General features: G+C 47.7%; 1 protein-coding gene and 1 pseudogene across 1 annotated transcript in view; both read right to left on the reverse strand.

Annotated features, from left to right (window-relative positions):
• The window catches only part of LOC132592062 (zinc finger protein 883-like), a 77902-nt gene that overhangs the window by 47016 nt on the left and 8724 nt on the right, over positions 1-22162 (reverse strand). The window lies entirely within an intron of this gene.
• Positions 1-22162, reverse strand: part of LOC118085569 (zinc finger protein 850-like) — a 55934-nt pseudogene that overhangs the window by 31428 nt on the left and 2344 nt on the right.

Genomic DNA, 22162 nt, shown 5'->3' on the forward strand with positions numbered 1-22162 from the left:
TCTCAGGAGACTAGGGCCCTGCGGGATTTGTCATCTTTTCGTAGGGCCTGCAAGACAGAGCTGTTTCGTTTGGCCTTCGGACTGACGCAGTCTGACCCCACGGTTACCCTCCCCTAAGGTTTTATTTATAATGGTTTTATCTTATTCGTAGATTTTTAATTTTAAAATTGAATTTTAACATTGTATTATTCTGTTGTTTTAACTGAATTGTTTCTTTTATATTTGTGTTGATATTATTTGTTGTTAGCCGCCCTGAGCCCGGTCTTGACTGGGAAGGGGGGGGTATAAATAAAAATTATTATTATTATTATTATTATTATTATTATTATTATTATTATTATCATGGCATTCCCTCCATTTCCAATGTCAGTCTTCTCTTTGGCCAACCAAAGGCTGACAGGAGCAAAAACAGAAAAGCATCAGAAGCTACTTCAACTTCCCTAACAACTCTGAAGCTTACATTTAAATGGCCTGGGGAGTTCAGACCAGGCTGATCTTTGTTTAATAGGCTGCAACTCGAGGAAGAACATTCACAGAAAAAACAGTAATTTACTGTTCAAGGTTTATTGTGGGAATATTGAAATCCCAGGTGTTTTAAGGGGGCGCTGTTGAGATCTGTGAAAATATATGAGGTTCATCACAGAGAGCTGTTTTGAATTTAAAAAGAGATATTATGATTCCACCGGGAGTCTTACCAAGAGAGGCCACAATTCCACGAATCTCCTCCATGACATCATTATGCAGAGCTCTCTGGTCAGGATCCAGCAACTCCCACTCCTCATTTGTGAAATGAACAGCGACATCCTCAAAGCACAATGGACCCTGAAAGAAAAAGGGAAATGTCCTCCTCTGTGACAACACTGTTTTTCACCACCACTCCTTGAGCTATGACATCTTTCCAGCCCTTGTCCTCTGTCCTCACAAGGCAGATTCCCCTGACCTGACCCCTGACCTGATCTGGTTCCACAGCCGATGCTTCCATTCTGTCCCCATTAAAAGATGGATGCGGAGGTCTAGCCAGCATCATTCTGCCACCTGCAAGAGAGAAAAAAGTTGGAGGCCCAGAGTGCCGTGCATCTGGAACTATAGATGGGACTTTGAGGTCTCTCCTGAGTGCATTTGGATGTTTGGGCGCATTTCAGATGTTAGTTGTGAGAAAAAATGTATCTCCTCTGGGCTCTTGGTCCCAACTATCCCCCCCCCAAAAGGGTGTCTCTCTGGTGTCCAACGGAGGCCTCTCTGCCTCACAGGAATCCATGTCCATTTCTGCAAAATGATCCTTTTTCTGAAAAATAAACAAGGATTCAAAACAGAGAATGAATGGCAAAAAATATTAGAAAGAGAATGACAAAGATAAAAACTTTGAGGGTGTTAGCGCCCACTGCGCTTCGCCTCCAGGTGCAGCTTGTTGCCTGCATGCCTGCCTTCCCCGCCAGTCCCCCGAGCCGAAGCGCCCTTCCCCGAGCCAAGCACCCACTGCGCTTCGGCTCGGGGGATTGACGGCGGCAGCAGCGCTTGCTCTCTTGGCTCGGGGAAGGAAGGCAGGCAAGAGAGCAAGCGCCTGCCTGCCTTCCCCGAGCCAAGGGCCCTTCCCAGAGCAAGCGCTGCCACCGCCGCCAATCCCCCGAGCAAAAGTGCAGTGGGTGCTTGGCTTGGGGGATTGGCGGCAGCAGTGGTGCTTGCTCTCTTGGCTCGGGGAAGGCAGGCAGGCTGCGCTTCGGCTCCGGGGCTGCCGCCGCCTGCCTATCTTCCCCGAGCCAAGCGAGCAAGTGCCGCCGCCGCCGCCGCCAGTCCCCCGGAGCCCATAGGAACGCATTGATTAAGTTTCAATGCATTCTTACGGGAAACCGCGACTCGCAAGACAAATTTTTCGTAGGACGAATTGACTCCTGGAATGAATTTAATTCATCTTGCGAGGCACCACTGTAAAACATCAGAGGGAAAATGATAACCCACCAACTTTCTCAAAGTTGCAGTGAGAACATCCATGGCTGGAGATGTTTTCCGATGTTATGCTATGCCCTGACTGCCAGGAATTTGCCTGGGCCGAGGACACGAGTTTTGTGAAGGGCAGAGCAGCATAAAAGAAACAGGGAGTTTAAATTTATATTTAAATTTATATTGAAAATTTGTGGATTTGTTAGACATGCCACTTTTGTGATGTGGAAGGAAGTGGGTGAAATCTAAGAGGAGTCAGACAGTGAATAAAATTCTCAGGCTCCTTTAAGACCCAGATGCGCTGAGTCCATGTTCTCTGCTTATGGATGATGTTTTATTCTCTGAGCTTGGTCTGACTTACATGTGAAACCCATTTCCAGATTGTTTTAATTAATGCTTTGATGTGTTGCAAAATCCAGGACTGTCCCTCTGAAATAGGGACACTTGGGGGGGGGTCTGCATCACAGACCCCATTCCTTCCCCACAGGAGAAAGGGAATTTAGTCTACAAGCAACTATGAAGAAGAAGAACTGAGCGAAATAACAGAAGCATTGCCATCATAGAGGAAATTCGGAGTTTTAAAGACAAGCTGGGCAGTGTCTCCAAGCAGAGTCTGCAGCTGCTGGTTCATACCTCTGCAGAGTTCTGAACTTCTTGCAGATTCTCCCACTGAGTAAAGCAGAATGCAAGATGGTGGGGGGGGGGGAAATGAGTGGAAGGAGAGGAGACTCACCAGATCCCAGAAGGGGCAGCGATGCAGCCCTTGCAAGAGAGACACAAAAGCTGACTGACAAGGGAGTCATTTGTATCTTGCGAAAAATGGATGCTTGGCTCTCATTGGGGTCATCACCCGGGGGTCCTCAGGAGGTGCTCACCCCCCACCCCCACCCCCCTGCTTCTGTCTCCTTTTCTTGCACTTGGACTCTCTGCCGCTCTCAAGGCAGACTGGTGGGGGCCCTTTTTCTTTGCTCTGAGGGCCAGGTATGTATCTCACCAACCCCCCCTGAGGGCCAAGTGGATGGGGACAAAGACATCACCCTTGAATTTAGGCAAGTAATTTAGTATTATTATTCTGTTAGACGCTGAGCGACGTCACACAGAGTTAAAGTCCCAGGGACTCCTTTGTTTGAAGAAGGGAGATTTGGGGGGAGTCAGTTTGGGATCCTCTGATCTCCAGGAAGGAGAGCCTTGCAGACCTCGCCCCCCCTCCCTGGCAGGACCCTCTCCTCCCTGACTTGGGTTTGTCGTCCCCCCCCCACCAGGCACCCTCCCCTGCTGCAGCCCTGGGACCCCCCCCCCCCCGTCTCCCCAATGCACCCTCTGGGGGGGGAGAGAGAGAGAGAGAGAGAGAGAGAGAGAGAGAGAGAGAGAGAGAGAGAGAGAGAGAGAGAGAGAGAGAGAGAGAGAGAGAGAGAGAGAGAGAGAGAGAGAGAGAGAGAGAGAGAGAGAGAGAGAGGAGACTCACCCGATCATCCCAGGAGTGAAGGGACAGCGATGCAGCCCTTGCAGGAGAGACACCAAAGCAGGAAAGGAGGACGGGGGAGGGAGGGGCCTTGGCTCTGGAGGACCTGGCCCCCTTGCTTCCTGTCCTCTCTAGGAAGGCCGCTCGCTTCCCTTTAACCCTTGCAAAGCCGAGTACACCCAGCTCTGCCCTCTCTCGCTTGGCAGAACTTCAGATTATTATTTTTTATGGATTTAGGGGGGCTACGCCAATGCCCAGATATCCTTTTGGAGTGAGGCTCTTGGTTGGACTCTGCGCATCTCCCTCTATTGGCCGGAAACCAGAGGAGCAGCTTGCAGGGAAAAGGGCTTTGCAGGAATTAAGGACCCTCAGGAGTGGGAGGGATAAGAGGGGATCCCAGGATCATCTAGTCCCACCCCCTGCAATGCAGGAATCTCAGCTCAAGCATCCATGGCAGATGGCCCTCCGGTCTCTGCTTAGAAACCTCCAAGGAAGGAGAGTCCACCACCTCCCAAGGGAGAAATTTCTTCTGCCAAACTGCTCTTAGATGCCCCTCAAGGCAGCGGGTCCTGAGTTCTAGCCCTGCTCAAATAATCGCACTGGATACCAAGGAGGAAGCAAGCGAAGATCTAAAAAATAAATATATCCTATTCTCATCATAAATGAGTAATAAGTTATTTATTATACATGCTTTTTTATGTCTAATAATTCTTATGCATGCTTTTTCTGCTAATATACAAAAGTGTATCATTTCCCCTTCCAGAAATGCTTAATTGCTAATTCAAGGGACTAACAAGGGATGGTTATTATTGTCAATAATTATTAAATTGATATACCGCCCTTCATCAAGAGATCTCAGGGATGTTTAAAACATAGAACATATAAAAAGCAGGCAAATGATGAGGCTTCTTTTCCTCTGCCTTGTCCAGGCCACTCTTTCCCTCCATTAAAATCATTGTGTGTGGAAGTCAACAAATCCACACTTGCACCATCTTGGTCTCCTATGTGCCCGCCCTCTTCACCTTCCTGACGGATTGGCCGCCACCTGCCTCCCTATATTGGCCGCCACCTGCCTCCCTATATTCTGCTGGCCTGCCTCGACCTTCTCCTGCCCCCCAGGGTGAACCTTCTTGTCTATGGGGTGAAGACCCAGCAGGCAGGTCCGCCAGAGGGCAACTCAGAACTTGCTGGACTAATGGGATATATAGACTAGCAAAACACATGTGATGTTTGTCCATTATGGAACGGAGACCAGAGGGGCTTCTGCCCCATTGCAACTAAAACCAAGGGCTGTAAACAATTGTTGGCTAGTGAAGGGCTGCACCAGTTGGCATATTGTAATGATACCGGTACTTGCAGCAGCAAAAACAAGACTAAACAGGGGCAATAGTAACTGCTGTTTTTCCTTTGTGGTGGGAAATGTGATTGCAGGTAATGGAGAGATCAGGGAGGGTAGAATTAAGCTCTCCCTCAAGGCAGCAAATGTTTGCTGCAGGTGGCATAGTTACAGGAAGTTACTAGCCACACCACAGGCCGTTTTTTGACAGCATGAGAAGAATCCAACCTCCCCCCCCCCTCCACAGTGCGGCAAGAACAAAAAAAAAAAGTCAGCTCAGCAGTGCTCTGAACTGCCTCTGTTGCGGAGGCTGAGTCCAGAAAATGGGCACTTTAAAAATGCCTTTACAGACACTGCCAAGAACCCTTTTTGACTGGTGCGGGACCCAGGGGAAAACGAACCCTCTGTTCCAGTAGGAAGAGGTCCTTGGGCTGGAGTGGGAATGATCTGAACCTTGCTTGGCAGATGGGAGGTGGTTCCTAAGAGCATAGCTAAATCCAGCTCTGCACTGCCTTGGACTGCAGCTTTTGAAGGCATTTCTGGCTGCTGCTGCTGCTGCTGCTGCCTGTTGTTGGTGCCGAGACTGCTTGCGCAGGAAAACTCCTCCTTTGACCCTGGGCTAGAGGGGGGGGCCCCCCGAGGAGGAGTCTCTGGCATTGACTAGCTTGATCTGGCTGCCAGAACATTTGCTTTATAAAGCTGGGAGCCTATGTCCTGATAAGCACACAGCACATGTAAATGGTTGAAGGTCTTAGAGGAGTCTGCCATTGGCAAAATTTGCTTACAGCTGTCATTGGCATTCACCAGAAATGATTTCATTTCTAGCATCAGGGATAACAATTAGCCCTGTTACCGCTACTTGCAAAGATTTAGTAAAATCAAGAAAGCACTCAGAGGCACTTTGTCTGATAGTGGCAGAGTTTTTGATGGATTTTTTTTTTCCAGATTCAGGCACTTTTTAAAGCCCTTCCAAACGAGTGCTGGACAAGCCAAATTCATTCGCAGCTTCCTTTACCTCTCTGACAACAGAAAAAGGTAGAGGGTCACAACGGCAAATTTCATTTCTCTGGCCATCTGGTGTGAGTGTGACCGGACCACCTATAGCCAGGTGTGCAAGATCTTCTCCACTTAGGTGAGAAGAAACTTCTGCCTCCTTAACCATTTGCTGAATGGTCGAGAGGGTCACCTTCTGAGGCTGAACAGACTCCGGAGGAGCTTTTGTGTATGCCAAAGCAGGCTGACCTGAAGCTTTGAAAGGGGTATTACAGAAAAGGTTGGCTTGGGGTAAGGAAAGAGGTTGCGGAGAACCCTGAGAAGCCTCTGCAGCTGGCCTGTCTAACACTGGTTTCTCAGCAGCCAGTTCCATCAGCGGTTTCACCGAGAAACCTGGCAGGGCAGGTGGAGCAGATAAGAGGGTTAACAAGTGAAAGTACAGGCTGAACTTCTGCAGGGGCGAAACGTGGAGCCGAGTCTCTGCAGAAATGCCCTGCCTGGAGAACCTGCACAGCAGCTCTAGGCACTGCGTGACGTGTGTGTCCTATTTTCTCCCAGTCCCTTACCTGCAAAGACCCGCTCTGAGGGTACCAGGGACATTGTACATCAATTTCTCTCAATAGTGCAGTAAGTGCCTTGAGAGAACAGGGATGCCTTGCTTTTAAAAGCAGGCTCTGGAGATCCTGATGATGTTTCAATTGCTGGACAGACAGGGAAACCCCCCCAATACCCTCGGCCTTCCTTCCTATACTTACCGGGATCCGTAGTGGATGCGAGGACCCGTCTGTAGCTCTTGCCGAGCGAAGTAAGTAAACTGGCCCCCGACCTTGTTAGAACCTTCTGAGGCCCTTTCAAGGTCCCTGTTTGGGCGCCAGGTGAAGTGAACACACGAGTCAGAGGGTTGATGCGAGTGAGCTGTGCCCGTAGCAAGACGATTGGCAAGCTCAGCAGAGCCCTTTTTATTAGCACAAATGCACCCGTGTAGGAGCAGTCTGACCTTTAGGTCCTTTACATCATGAGCTGGCACATAGGTTTCCCCTGGTATTTTGCGGAACTTGCTCCACCACGTCATGTTCCTACCAAGTGGGAAGTGAGCCATGCCTTTCCAAAGGGAGGCAAAGGTCACAGACAGGACATGAGAAAGCCAATGGGGAGAGTGAGGGCGTGAGGTGCAGACGGCTACTGCGGCTTGCCTGGGAGCGGAGGTGTGCCTCACGCTGGCCGTCGAATCCCTACACTGTTCTTAACCTGAGGTACCACTTTAGCTAACGGGGCCTCTCGCTGCTTCTGCGCCGCCGGCGAACGAGTTCTGTTCTCATCCTATTTTCTCCCAGTCCCTTACCTGCAAAGACCCGCTCTGAGGGTACCAGGGACATTGCACATCAATTTATCTCAATAGTGCAGTAAGTGCCTTGAGAGAACAGGGATGCCTTGCTTTTAAAAGCAGGCTCTGGAGATCCTGATGATGTTTCAATTGCTGGACAGACAGAGAACCCCCCCCCCATACCCTCGGCCTTCCTTCCTATACTTACTGGGATCTGTAGTGGATGCGAGGACCCGTCTGTAGCTCTTGCCGAGAGAAGTAAGTAAACTGGCCCCCGACCTTGTTAGAACCTTCTGAGGCCCTTTCAAGGTCCCTGTTTGGGCGCCAGGTGAAGTGAACACACGAGTCAGAGGGTTGATGCGAGTGAGCTGTGCCCGTAGCAAGACGATTGGCAAGCTCAGCAGAGCCCTTTTTATTAGCACAAATGCACCAGTGTAGGAGCAGTCTGACCTTTAGGTCCTTTACATCATGAGCTGACACATATGTTTCCCCTGGTATTTTGCGGAACTTGCTCCACCACGTCATGTTCCTACCAAGTGGGAAGTGAGCCATGCCTTTCAAAAGGAGGCAAAGGTCACAGACAGGGCATGAGAAAGCCAAAGGGGAGAGTGAGGGTGTGAGGTGCAGACGGCTACTGCGGCTTGCCTGGGGGCGGAGGTGTGCCTCACGCTGGCCGTCGAATCCCTACACTGTTCTTAACCTGAGGTAACACTTTAGCTAACGGGGCCTCTTGCTGCTGCTGCGACGCCGGCGAAGGAGTTCTGTTCTCATCCTGAGGAAAAGTTCTTAAACCAAGGTATTACTTCCGGGTTAGTGGAGTCTGTAACCTGAAGTGTCTGGAGCCCGAGGTACCACTGTATTCTAAAAGACCACAATACAGTTTCCCATGAGAACAGGACAATTCAGAGAACGGCAAAACGTTTTGCAGAGATTTGTCTGGCAGGGGAAGAAACCAAGAATAAAATATAAAATTCTAGTGGATAGAAAGGAAAGAGGTGGATTCTCCATGCCGGACTTGAGGATATATTATGAGGCGTCCTGTCTCTGTTGGTTAAAAGAATGGATAACATTGGGAAATACAGACTTATTAGATTACTTCCCGGTTAGTGGAGTCTGTAAACTGAAGTGTCTAGAACCCGAGGTACCACTGCATTCTAAAAGACCACAATACATTTTCCCATGAGTGCTGGGTGAATTCCTGCAACACTCTAAACAATTTAACAACAACAACCACCACCACCTTTTATTTCTATCCCACCATCCCCAGCTGAAGCCAGGCTCAGGGCACCTAACATCAAATATATAACATAAAATAAAACAAAAATTAAATTACCTCCTAAAAACAGGTCAGAATCAAATGAAAGTCTAATTAGATGGCTTTCCGCAGGGTTAGGGTTGGGAACAGTAAGTCATCATCAATAAATATTGTATGCAATAAACATTGGCCATGTGTTATTAAAGGAATATGGATTGTGTTCGCCCACCTTCTTGATTTTCCCTGGTAAAGAAAATTTTAGATACTTAAATCATGGTGCCCAGAACTGAACACAATATTCTAGCTGGGGCCTGACCGAGGCAGAATAAAGTGGTACTATTCCTGCCCTTAATCACATAATGCATGCACGTGGTTGGAATTGCAATGCCTATCAACTGGGTAGGTGGCCCCATCAAATATTTTATGTGGGGGCAAAGACCCCTCAGCCACTAAGAGTTGGCTCCCTATTCCCTACAGCCACAGGTCTCAAGACAGGTACAACATAAAAACACAAAATACACATCTGTAACCCACCTCCCAACCACATTTTAAAACAACATTAGATGTCAGTCAGTCAAAGGCCTGGGTAAAGAGGTGCGTTCTCCCCCTGGCACTTAAAGCTGTACAACGAAGGGTTTTTCCACCCTTTGAATGGAATCTTTCATGGCAACTGAGAGAGGCATTTATTCTGAGGCTCTTTCCACATTTCACACACTGATAGGGTTTCTCCTTTTATGAATTCTTTGATGGGAAGTAAGATCAGAGCTGTTTCTGAAGCTCTTTCCACATTCCACACACTGATAGGGTTTCTCCCCTGTATGAATTCTTTTATGGGAAGAGAGATAGGAGCTTGTACTGAAGCTCTTTCCACATTCCATGCACTGATAGGGTTTCTCCCCTGTATGAATTCTTTGATGGGAAGTGAGATTTTGGCTGTTACTGAAGCTCTTTCCACATTCCACACACTGATAGGGTTTCTCCCCTGTATGAATTCTCTGGTGCTTAGTGAGATCGGACCTTGTACTGAAGCTCTTTCCACATTCCACGCACTGATAGGGTTTCTCCCCTGTATGAATTCTTTGATGGGAAGTGAGATGGGAGCTCTTAATGAAGCTCTTTCCACATTCCAAACACTGATAGGGTTTCTCCCCTGTATGAATTCTTTGATGGGAAGTGAGACTGTGGCTCTGACTGAAGCTCCTTCCACATTCAAAGCACTGATATGGTTTCTTTCCTGTATGAATTCTCTTATGCTTAGTGAGAGAGGAGCTCTGACTGAAGCTCTTTCCACATTCCACACACTGGTAGGGTTTCTCCCCTGTATGTATTCTCTGATGGGAAGTGAGAGCGGAGCTATAAGTGAAGCTCTTTCCGCATTCCATGCACTGATAGGGTTTCTCCCCTGTATGAATTCTTTGATGGGAAGTGAGACTGTGGCTGTGACTGAAGCTCTTTCCACATTCCACGCACTGATAGGGTTTCTCCCCTGTATGAATTCTTTGATGGCAAGTGAGACTGTGGCTGTGACTGAAGCTCTTTTCACATTCCACACACTGATAGGGTTTCTCCCCTGTATGAATTCTCTGATGGGAAGTGAGATGGTGGCTGTGATTGAAGCTCTTTCCACATTCCATGCACTGATAAAGTTTCTTTCCAATGAGATTTTGCTGATGGGAAGTGGAATGGGAGCTCTGACTACAGCTTTCTCCACTCTCCAAATTTTTATGTGGCTTCTCCTTTCTGCGGATTTTATCGTGGTCACCTTTGTTCTTGATTTCTAATTCATCACAATCTGCAATAGAGAAAAAAGTGATTGGGGCCTCAGGAACAAATGGAGAAGAACTGAAGGGAGTTGGGGTTGTGTTCATTACTTGTGGTGGTTGTTTTTTTGGTTTTTTTTGCCATTAGCCAACATATATATTATTAGATTCTGATGAATCTAATAATAACTACCAGACTTTTAGGAGACATCTGAAGGCAACCCTGTTCAGGGAAGTGTTTAATGTTTAATAGATGTTTTTATCTTAATGTTTTGCTGGAAGCCACCCAGAGTGGCTGGGGAAACCCAGCCAGAAGGGCAAGGTATAAATATTATTATTATTATTATTATTATTATTATTATTATTATTATTATTATAGAGTTGTTGAATGTTGCTTTGTTTGATATACAGTAGTGGTCAAAATTGTGGAAGCCTTTTGGGAAAAAGTGTATTTCAGAGGTTTGGTGGCTCATAACACCACTTCTTTTGGAGTAATATCATAAAATTATATATCAATGGAAAGATAATTTAATCAATGAAATTCAACAAAGTTTGTTCAATTTACCGTATTCTATCAAATGTTATAGCCAAATAACCAGAAAAAAGAAGCACAATATACGTAGGTTGACTTTTGTCAGTGTGTTATGTGATTGCTATCACTTTGGTTGTTTTTTGTGTTATTTCATACAGTGTGGTTGTAAAGCATAATAAAATTATAGAAATGGCACAAAGAGTTGACTGGTAACCCAGAAAGTGATGTAAAATTGTACTATTAAGAGAACAAGGCTACAGTTATGAAGAAATTAGGTAAAAGATTGGGGGAAACTTAACCAAAGCTGACATTTCTGTATTTTTGAAGAGGTATTAGGAGACTCAGTCACTACAAAATCAGACTGGTAAAGGCAGGAAAAGGTGCACAAAGGTAAGTGACGATCGAAGGATGGAGAGACTGTGCCTAGATGACAAAAGAAAACCATCTGGGTGTAGACAAGATGACATAATGAAATGTAATGTGAAGTTGAGTGCAAGGACTGGTTTAAATGTTAGAATTCTAAGGAAAAACCCATTGTTACCTCTCAAGCAAAGGTTGAAAAGATTAAACCCATGTTAACTGGACAGCGGAACAATGGGACAGTGTTATTTAGAGCGATGAGACCCAAATCTCCTTGCTTCGTAGTCATGGCATGAAATACGCGAGGAGAAGAATCGGATAAGATTTACATCCTACTTACATTACACCGACTGTGAAACACCCAGAGAGTGTGATGATCTGGGGTTGTATGGCAGCAAAAGGTGTGGGCAGAAATTGTGTCATTAGTGAGAATGTAAATGCCCCAAAATACATAAATGAAATACTTCAGCCCAAACTGAAGTGTTCTGCAGGTGATCTTTTCCCAGATACTGAAGCATGTATCTATCTATCTATCTATCTATCTATCTATCTATCTATCTATCTATCTATCTGTAGGCATTGCGTGCACAGATGAGACAGCCTTTCACCATAAACGCTGAACCGAATTTTAATAAATTTGGGCACAATGTACCTTGCCCATCAGGGAGAGATCTGGTGTAAAAATTATTTCAAAAAAACCACACCTTTCACACCTAAAAAAATAATGATTAAACACAAAAAAGTGGCGCCCAAATTAGACGTCATGACCAGAAAAACTCCAGCAGCATCCAATAGAAAGGCAGATTGCACACTATCACGAGCAGAATTTCTGAAGGGCAGCGCCAGATAATGATGTCATCAACCAAGCAACTGAAACCATTACCAGACAACCCACAGAGTCAGGCTGGGGCCAAGGAATGGAGATACAGGGCGGAGGCCTCAGGTCACATTAAAATACTAACCCAACCCAAGGCCGACAGACTAGGCCTTGCCTCCTGGCGGCTGCATTAATAAATGCCTGGCAGCATTAGGCAGTCGTTCATCATTTCCCCAAACACGCACTTGGGGGCACGGCGAGAGGTTTTTGCTTTTTAAATTAGCGGGCGTTGTGTCACATGCGGGGCTCCGGTTGCCATTTTAATTAACGGCAGTCATGCCCCTTTTAACCTAGGCTTCATACTATGACTGAATGCAAGCCTCTGCGTCTTTTTTTTTTCTATAAAAAAACTATGCACTTTCTCTCCCCAGTTTAAGTCCTCGGATATTTGCAGTGGCCAATCCCTCTCCCCCGGATTTACAATCCCCTACCTTCCCCATGCCACTTCCTGGGTTTTTTATGGAACCGAACAACTCAGGCGCTTCGGGACGCGCCTTCTGTTGTTGCTACGGGGCTGTGGGGCTTTGCTATTTGACCCCCCCCCGGGTCAGGATTTTTAAAGTAGTTCTCTGGGTCCCAGGGCGCATCATCACCCCTGATCCTTTTCTTTGCCCAAACAGACCTCTTCCCAGCTTCCTCAACACCAAATACTCCTCAATTATACCCACAATAAAAACCATAAAAATAAAAAATGTTACAAAAAACACATTAAAAATACAACATACATCCCATCCTACATTCCAAAAAATTACACTAAAAATAAAAAACCCAAAAACAACCACCCACACCAAAATCATACACTACACACCAAAATAAATGACAACCCCAACTAGAGAAACAAACCATCGCAAACAGGACAATAAAAAAAAACCAACACCACATCCTACATTCAAAACACCTACTCCAAAATTAGAAAATCCAAATGACCAAAATCAAACACAAAAACCGCAAAACACACAACACCCAAATCATACAATACCCACCAAAATAAAAGACAAGCCCAAAAATAAAATTAAACAATAATAACTTCTGCTTCTCATGTTCTTATTTCAAAAAAATAATAATCTATATACATATAAATGTTCATGATGCGTGTGCAGGGGCCAATGTATGGAGATACAGAGGGAGGGGACAACATTCCCCGGGGACAACAGAGGGCTCAGACAAAAGTAAATACTGGGAAATAGAACCCAGAAACTGACAGTTCCTTCTCCAAGGGTGGGGGCCAATGTAGGGGAGGGACAACAGAGGGAAGGGTATTCTACCGAAACAGGGATGAGCTGAGGGGGTGGATGGAGGAGGGGCAGGATACGTCATGTATCAGGACAGGGTGGGGGGAATCACAGGGATGACCCACAGCAATGCGTGGCCGGGCCAACTAGAGTGTGTGTGAGTGTGTGGATTCAACAGGATTCAGCTCCATGTCATGTTGCTGCTGTGTGCAAAAGGTGCTTTCAAGATAATCATATTCCACTGCTGGAATGGCCTCAGAATAGCCCAAACTTTAACCCAATCAGAAATCTATGGAGCCGACTAAAGAAACTTGTTAGTCAGAAGCAACCCAGCAATAAAGCCCAATTAACAGAGGCAATAATTCAATCGTGGTTTCACATTATTACAGCTGAAGAACTAAAAACTTGGTTCACTTCACGGGAAGGCGTTGTAAGGCCGTAATTAAAGCTAAAGGTCACCAATGGTTCCCAAAGGTTTCACGTTTCTTCTTTATGAATGCTGTTCTAATAAATACTCCTTCATGAAAGTTATTGCATTACATTCTTCATTAAATTATCTTTCCATTGATACATAATTTTATGGTATTACTCCATACAAAAGTGCTGTTATGAGCCATCAAACCTCAGAAATACACTTTTCACAAAAGGTTTCCACAATTTTGTCCACTAGGATAAGTTGTTCATTTTAAAGTTAATGTTCTTTTTATATGGGGATCAGATTATTATTATGTTTCATGTTTATACAGTAGTACCTCGACTTACGAATGACGCAACTTACGAATGTTTCAACTTACGAACGGAGCTCCATCCGCCATTTTGGATTGGGTCTAGATAGGATTTTTTCGACTTACGAATTTTTAGATAGGATTTTTTTCGACATGGATTTTTTCCCCCAATGCATTCCTATGGGTTTTGACTTCCGAATATTGTCGACTTATGAATGTACGTTCGGAACGCATTAAATTCGTAAGTCGAGGTACCACAGTATATGTGTTGGAAGCCACCCAGAGTGGCTGGGGCAACCCAGCCAGATGGGCAGGGTATAAATAAAAATTATTATAATTACTACAGTGGTACCTCGATTTAAGAACAGTCCTGTTCCGGAAAAGATTAAGTTGGTAAACCGAGGTACCACTGTATTACTATCATCATCATCATCATCATCATCATCACTGCTACTACTACCTGAGATTCAATAAGCCTAGCTCTTCCCTGGGATGAATTTTGTTTGGCCCAGTCATGGCATCCCCTCCATCTCCAATGTCACTCATCTCTTTGGTCAACCCAAGACTGACAGGAGCAAAAACAGAAAACCTGAAGTTACACATCTTGTCTTTCCTAACAATTCTGAAGCTGACATTGAAGCTGGCCTGGGCAGTTCAGAGCAGCCCAATCGTGGCAGAAAAAGGAACAATTTGAGGAAGATTGTTCAAATAAAAAACTAATTTGCTGTTTATTGTGGGGGTGTTAGGTTCCCAAGAGCTGTAGGGGTCGCTGTTGAGCTCTGTGAAAATATATGAGGCTTGTCACATAGAGGTATTTTTTGAATTTCCAGGCAGATATTATGATCCCACAGGGAGCCTTACCAAGAGAGGCCACGATCCCACGATTCTCCTCCATGACGTCCTTATGCAGAGCTCTCTGGTCAGGATCCAGCAACGCCCACTCCTCGTTCGTGAAATGAACAGCGACGTCTTCAAAGCACATTGGACCCTAAAAGAAAAAGGGAAATGTCCTCCTCTGAAACAGCAGAAATATGATCTGCTACACAATGCTCTGTTGTTTCCTTCCTGTAAATTGTTGTTTTGTTTCAATAGGATTGCTTATGGATGCTTATTTAAATGCTTTAATGGAATTATTTTATTCTGCGTTTTAATTATGGGTGTTCGTCTTTGTGCAAATAGTTGGTACTCCTCCTTGTGGTTTTTAATTCATTCTGCCTACACAAGCATTCCGGTTTCCCTGATGGAAGGATCCTTTTTTCCTCTCCTCGTTTCCTGTTCTGGGGAGTTCCCTCCCAATGCTGTAGAGCAGGGATCCCCAAACTAAGGCCTGGGGGCCAGATGCGGCCCAATCACCTTCTAAATCCGGCCCACAGACGGTCTGGGAATCAGCATGTTTTTACATGAGTAGAATGTGTCCTTTTATTTTAAATGCATCTCTGGGTTATTTGTGGGACATAGGAATTCATTCATATTTCCCCCCCCAAAATATAGTCCGGCACCCCACAAGGTCTGAGGGACAGTGGACCGGCAACACGTCGACCAATTCCAACTGGTGAAATATATATCTGTTTTTATCTTTATAAACCATAACGACATGTGAGACTGTGATCCAAGGTAATCATACTGTTTCGGTTTGGTCTTCTTCAGCTTTTTAACTACAAAAAATAAATCAAATAAATAAATAAATAAATATCATTAATTATGTCATACATTTTATTAAGGCTAATGGCCAGCACAAACACTAAGGTATGTTTTATTTTTGTATTTTTCTGTATTTTTTTAATGGTAAGATATTATGGACTGTATAGACTCGTGTTCATGCTGGCCATTGGCCTAGTTTTGATCCTGGATACACCCCTGAATGGGGGGCAGACCCCATTTTGCAGCAGATGGGGCTGGTTAGGTGAATCCAGGGGACTATTTGTTCTCATTTGTCCACTGCTTAGAAAGCAATTTTAACATTCAGTGCTCAATCTAGAAATAAAACAAGCCTATTTTGGATGACCATCTGTCTTGGATGATCTTCTGACTCTGAGAGACAAACAGGGAGGGTGGCTTCTGGCAGAAGGAGAGGGAGCCATCGGTGGCTCCTCCTTCTCCTGACTCACCTCTGCCTCTCCACCTCCCTCCTCCCTCTCACCTCCTTCCTCTTCTGCCTCTGATTCTGGACTGCATTCTGCCACAGAGTCTCCCAGCTCACTAAGCCCTGTTACGCCTTCAGATTCTGACACCTCCTCTTCCCTGGCTTCCCCCTCTTCCCCCTCTGACCGCCCATCCTTCTTCTACCTCCACTTCTTGGGCTCTGAGCCATCTTCCCTTCCTGGTTCCCCAGCTGCATCCTCCCACCATTCCTCTGTGCCCAACCAGTCCATGACATTGCTCCACCCCTCAGCCGCTGTCTCCACAAGGCAGCTTCCCCTGACCTGATCTGGTTCCACAGCCGCTGCTTCCCTTCTGCCCCCATGAAAAGACGGATCAGGAGGTCTTGCCGGCATCACTCTGTCACCTGGAAGAGAGAAAAGGAAAGCAGGATGCCAGGAGTCCCTGCTTCTCTCACAGGTGAAAGAGGGCATCTCTAACTACAAATGGGCCTTTGAGAAAGACTTACCTGCTGAGTGCAGTTGGAGGTTTGTGCCCATTTCATGTTAGTTGTTCAAAAATGCATCTCCCCTCCTCTGAACCCTTGTTCCCAACTCCCCCTGCCCCGGAGGGAAACCACCTTCCTCCTTACCCAGTGGCCTCTCTATGGTGTCCAACGGAGGCCTCTCTGCCTCACAGGAATCCAGGTCTATTTCTGCAAAATGATCCATTTCCTGAAAAAAAACAACAAGGATTCAAAACAGAGAAGGAATGGTGAGAAATGTTAGAAAGAGAATGACAAAGACAAAAAACATTAAGGGTGTTAGAGCTCATTCCATGGATGCCTTCCCAGAAAGCAAATGGGCCTTCAGTAGACCATTATGGGATGTTCTCCATCCTGTTTGGAGCCCCTTGGGAGTATCCCGAGGAAAGTCTCTCTCACCTCCTTTCTCTCCTCTGCCTGACTCAGGAGGAAACCTTCGGCCAGGGCCACCGCCTGGGAACTGGTCTCCGCTCCGCATTCCCTCACCCAGCTCTCCATCTCCGGGGGAAGGACAGCCAGGAACTGCTCCAAGATCACCAGGTCCAGCATCTCAGCTTTCGTGTGCCTTTCTGGCTTCAGCCACTGGTGGCAAAGGTGGTAGAGTCGGCTGCAAACCTCTCGGGGTCCTTTGGCCTCCTGGCAGCAGAACTGCCTTAACTGCTGGCTCTGCACCTCTGAGCGGAGGGTGTCCTCCTCACCCAGGATCTTCTGCACTGGGTTTTCCCAGAATCCCCCACTGCTCCCAGTTTGGATGGCATGGCCTCTTCCTGCTCCAGGGCCAGTTGAGTCTTGCTCATCCATCTGTGCTCTCAGGAAGCCTCTAAGAGATCGGAAGGAACCCTTTGGTCTTCTGCCAAGTTCTGTCCGTCTTAACGAGAAGCTCTAGCAAATCCTACAAAGCAAATACATTGTTCTGTTACAGAATTTGTAGGAGGAGTGGTGGTGGTTCCCTGAGCAAGCATGGATGAGTCTTGTTGGGAACCTGGGCTGGACTGCAGCACATCCCAGACCAGGAGCTATCTTTCTGAAAAGACAGAGGAGGAAGAGCAGAAGAAATAAGTCTCTAGCCTTCTAGCAATGCAAAATGGCTTATCTTCTGAGTTAGCCAATAAAACTCAGAGAGAAGAGGAGTTAGGAGTCCATTAAGTTTATTGCAAAGTCATTAAGGTTACAGTCGAATCTTTTCGCAAAACTGCAACCCCGCCCAAAGGTCGGGCAGAGGGGTATTTATAACATTTCAGAAAAAGGATTTCAATTTAACCAATCACATAAATCATTACATCATTTTATATTTAATATTCATCATTACCTCATTTCATATTTAATACGCATGCGCAATAAGCACTGCTAACTAAACTTTGATTCTTACCGTGATCTGTTACATATTGTTAGTTTGCATGTATGGGAACCTGTGTTACGTGTGGATGTAACAATTTATGTTCTAGTTTATGAATTGCTTCTTTGTGATTGACCTATTAGCTGACCTTCTATCCCAGTAGGAACGGCTTCTTGCTGAATCATCAGTTTCTTTAAAGCAACAGGTTACCATAATCCTATATAATAATATGCGAGTGTCTCTGTGTCCAGTCCCTGTGTCCGCGCTACTGCGCATGTGCCCCACGGACACAGGGATTGGACACAGAGACACTTCGGAGAGGGGAGCTTGGCGCCCGCTCGGCCTGGCAGGGAGACGAGCCAGTCTGAGGCGGCGAGGCGGGCACGAGTACCGCCCCCCTCCGGCCGGCCACTCCCCTTCAATCCCCTCACAACCATAGCGGCTGCCTTGAGCTCCGGGCTCCCTCCTCCTCCTTCTGCAGCAGCAGCAGCAGCAGCAGCAGCAGCAGAAGCAGCAGGAGCGCGACACCTCTGGCCGGGACAATGGCGGGACCCCCTCCTCCCACCTCCCGGCAGCTCCGGCCACCCCTCATGGATCCTCACGGGCACGCCTCGCCCTCACGTGCCGGAGGCTATGGCGATGCCCCGCTCCTCTCCACTGACCTCCCTGGTGGCCCCCTTGGCTCGATGCCCGCCGCCTTGGCCCGGGCCGGCCTCCTCAGCCCGCTGCCTCCTCAGCCGCCTCCCCTATGGGGAGTAGGCTCACCGGCCCCGGGATCCACCCACCACCTCCACCTTTCCGCCCCTTGGTTGCCTGAGCCCCGACACCTCTCCTTCTCCCAGCGGCACCCATGGTGGCAGGCAACCAAGGGGCGGAAAGGAGGTGACGGTGGGTGGATCCCGGGGCCGGCGAGCCTCCTCCCCGTAGGCCAGGCCAGGCCAGGCCTGGCTGAGGAGGCGCCGCCGCAGCTCCGGCTTCTGCCGAGACACGCGCTCTAGCACCCATTATTTTAACGGGCTTCTATATACTAGTTCACTAATATAAGCATATCCCAGGATTTATAGGGATTTACATTATCACCTTAATTGGGGCCCTTTGGGGCCCTGCTACATGGGCCCCTGCTACAGAGGCAACTGAAGGGATTTCTGTGAGATTAATCAACGTGGTTTCTGCTGCCTTCCAATCAATGCATGAAGTCAGAACCGAATGATAAGGGAATCATTTCTATCTTGTGAAAAAGGGATGCTTGGCTCTAGTGGGGGTCCTCACCCGGGGGTCCTCAGGAGATGCTCCCCACCCCACCCTGCTTCTGTCTCCTTTTCTTGCACTTAGAGTCTCTGCCGCTCTCAAGACAGACTCCTGGGGTGGGGTCCCTGTTTCTTTGCTCTGAGGGCCAGGTATATATCCGGCCAACTCCCTAAGGGCCAAGTGGATGGGGACAAAGAAATCTCCCTTGAAATTTAGGTGGGTATTTTAGTATTATTATTCTGTTAGATATCTTAACACACACACAGCCATGGATGCCAAGGTCCCTGGAGGCTCAGTGAGTAGCAGCGCCCATTTCCGGCTCAGCTGGTTTCCCAGCAACAATCCCTTTGGGACAGAGAGGATGTGGTCCTGGGATGCCATGCTCTGGGTGCGAGGGGATTGCTGCAGTGGCCTCCGTGTGGAGCTGCCCTTGGAGACGGCTGGGAAACTGGTTTGCAATGCAGCAGCCAGACTATGGGTTGGGATCCCTCTCCTTATTCCTGGCCTTTCTCCCCCACCTTAACGTCCTTCCTCCTTCTAGTGGGTATTTTAATGGAGGGGGGGCGCTAGTCCCCTTCCTCGTCCAGCTTTGGAAAACCCTTTGCACACGTCACACAGAATTAAAGTCCTAGGGACTCCTTTGTTTGAAGAAGGGAGATTTGGGGGGAGTCAGTTTGGGATCCTCTGATCTCCAGGAAGGAGAGCCTTGCAGACCTCGCCCCCCCTCCCCTGGCAGGACCCTCTCCTCCCTGACTTGGCTTTGTCCCCCCCCCCCAGGCACCCTTCCCTGCTGCAGCCCTGGGACCCCCACCGTCTCCCCACTGCACCCTCGGCGGGGGGGGGGGATAGAGAGAGGAGACTCACCCGATCATCCCAGGAGTGAAGGGACAGCGATGCAGCCCTTGCAGGAGAGACACCAAAGCAGGAAAGGACGACTGGGGAGGGAGGGAGGGAAGCCTTGCGAAGCAGAGTCCATCCAGCTCAACCATCTCTCGCTTGGCAGAACCTCGGCATTTTTTTAAATGGATTTAGGGGGGCTACGCCAATGCCCAGATATCCTTTTGGGGGTGAGACTCTTGGTTGGACTCTGAGCATCTCCCTCCCTTGGGCAGAAACCAGAGGAACAGCTTGCAGGGAAACGGGCTTTGCAGCAGGAGGCAAGGAACCTCCTCCTTGAATTCAGGAGTGGAGAGATAAAGGGGATCCCAGGGTCATCTAGTCCAACCCCCTGCAATGCAGGAATCTCAGCTCAAGCATCCATGGCAGATGGCCGTCCGATCTCTGCTTAGAAACCTCCAAGGAAGGAGAGTCCACCACCTCCCAAGGGAGACCTTTCCCCTGCCAAACTGCTCTTAGGAGACTGCTTGCACAGGAAACCTCCTCCTTTGAGGCTAGAGGGCCCCCATGGAGGAGTCTCCGGCATTGACTAGCCTTATCTGGCTGCCACAAGGCAGCTGCCAGAACATTTGCTTAACAAAGTCGGGAGCCTATGTCCTGATAAGCACACAACACATGTAAACGGTTGAAGGTCTTAGAGGAGTGTGCCATTGGCAAAATTTGCTTACAGCTGTCATTGGCATTCACCAGAAAGATTTCATTTCTAGCATCAGGGATAACAATTAGCCATGTTACCACTACTTGCAAAGATTTAGTAAAATCAAGAAAGCACTAAGAGGCGCTTTGTCTGATAGTGGCAGAGTTTTTGATGGATGTTTTCAGATTCAGGGACTTTTTAAAGCCGTCCACATGAGTGCTGGACAAGCCAAATTCATTCGCAGCTTCCTTTACCTCTCTGACAACAGTGTGTATCTGATGAAATGTGCATGCACACGAAAGCTCATACCAAAATAAAAACTTAGTTGGTCTTTAAGGTGCTACTGAATAATATTTTTTATTTTCTCTCTGACAACAGAAAAAGGTAGAGGGTCACAACGGCTAATTTCACTTCTCTGGCCATCTGGTGTGAGTGTGACCGGACCACCTATAGCCAGGTGTGCAAGATCTTCTCCACTTAGGTGAGAAGAAACTTCTGCCTCCTTAACCATTTGCTGAATGGTCGAGAGGGTCACCTTCTGAGGCTGAACAGACTCCGGAGGAGCTTCTGTGTCTACCAAAGCAGGCTGACCTGAAGCTTTGAAAGAGGTATTACAGAAAAGGTTGATTTGGGGCAAGGAAGAGGTTGCGGAGAACCCTGAGAAGCCTCTGCAGCTGGCCTCTCAAACACTGGTTTCTCAGCAGCCAGTTCCATCAGCGGTATCACGAGAAACCTGGCAGGGCAGGTGGAGCAGATAAGAGGGTTAACAAGTGAAAGTACAGGCTGAACTTCTGCAGGGGTGAAACGTGGAGCCGAGTCTCTGCAGAAATGCCCTGCCTGGAGAACCTGCACAGCAGCTCTAGGCACTGCGTGACGTGTCTGTCCTATTTTCTCCCAGTCCCTTACCTGCAAAGACCCGCTCTGAGGGTACCAGGGACATTGTGCATCATTTTCTCTCAATAGAGCAGTAAGTGCCTTGAGAGAACAGGGATGCCTTGCTTTTAAAAGCAGGCTCTGGAGATCCTGATGATGTTTCAATTGCTGGACAGACAGGGAAACCCCCCCCCATACCCTCGGCCTTCCTTCCTATACTTACCGGGATCCGTAGTGGATGCGAGGACCCGTCTGTAGCTCTTGCCGAGCGAAGTAAGTAAACTGGCCCCCGACCTTGTTAGAACCTTCTGAGGCCCTTTCAAGGTCCCTGTTTGGGTGCCAGGTGAAGTGAACACACGAGTCAGAGGGTTGATGCGAGTGAGCTGTGCCCGTAGCAAGACGATTGGCAAGCTCAGCAGAGCCCTTTTTATTAGCACAAATGCACCGTGTAGGAGCAGTCTGACCTTTAGGTCCTTTACATCATGAGCTGGCACATAGCTTTCCCCTGGTATTTTGCAGAACTTGCTCCACCAACGTCATGTTCCTACCAAGTGGGAAGTGAGCCATGCCTTTCCAAAGGGAGGCAAAGGTCACAGACAGGACATGAGAAAGCCAATGGGGAGAGTGAGGGTGTGAGGTGCAGACGGCTACTGCGGCTTGCCTGGGAGCGGAGGTGTGCCTCACGCTGGCCGTCGAATCCCTACACTGTTCTTAACCTGAGGTACCACTTTAGCTAACGGGGCCTCTCGCTGCT

This window comes from Zootoca vivipara, chromosome 4 (assembly GCF_963506605.1).
Source record: "Zootoca vivipara chromosome 4, rZooViv1.1, whole genome shotgun sequence".
NCBI lineage: Eukaryota > Metazoa > Chordata > Lepidosauria > Squamata > Lacertidae > Zootoca > Zootoca vivipara.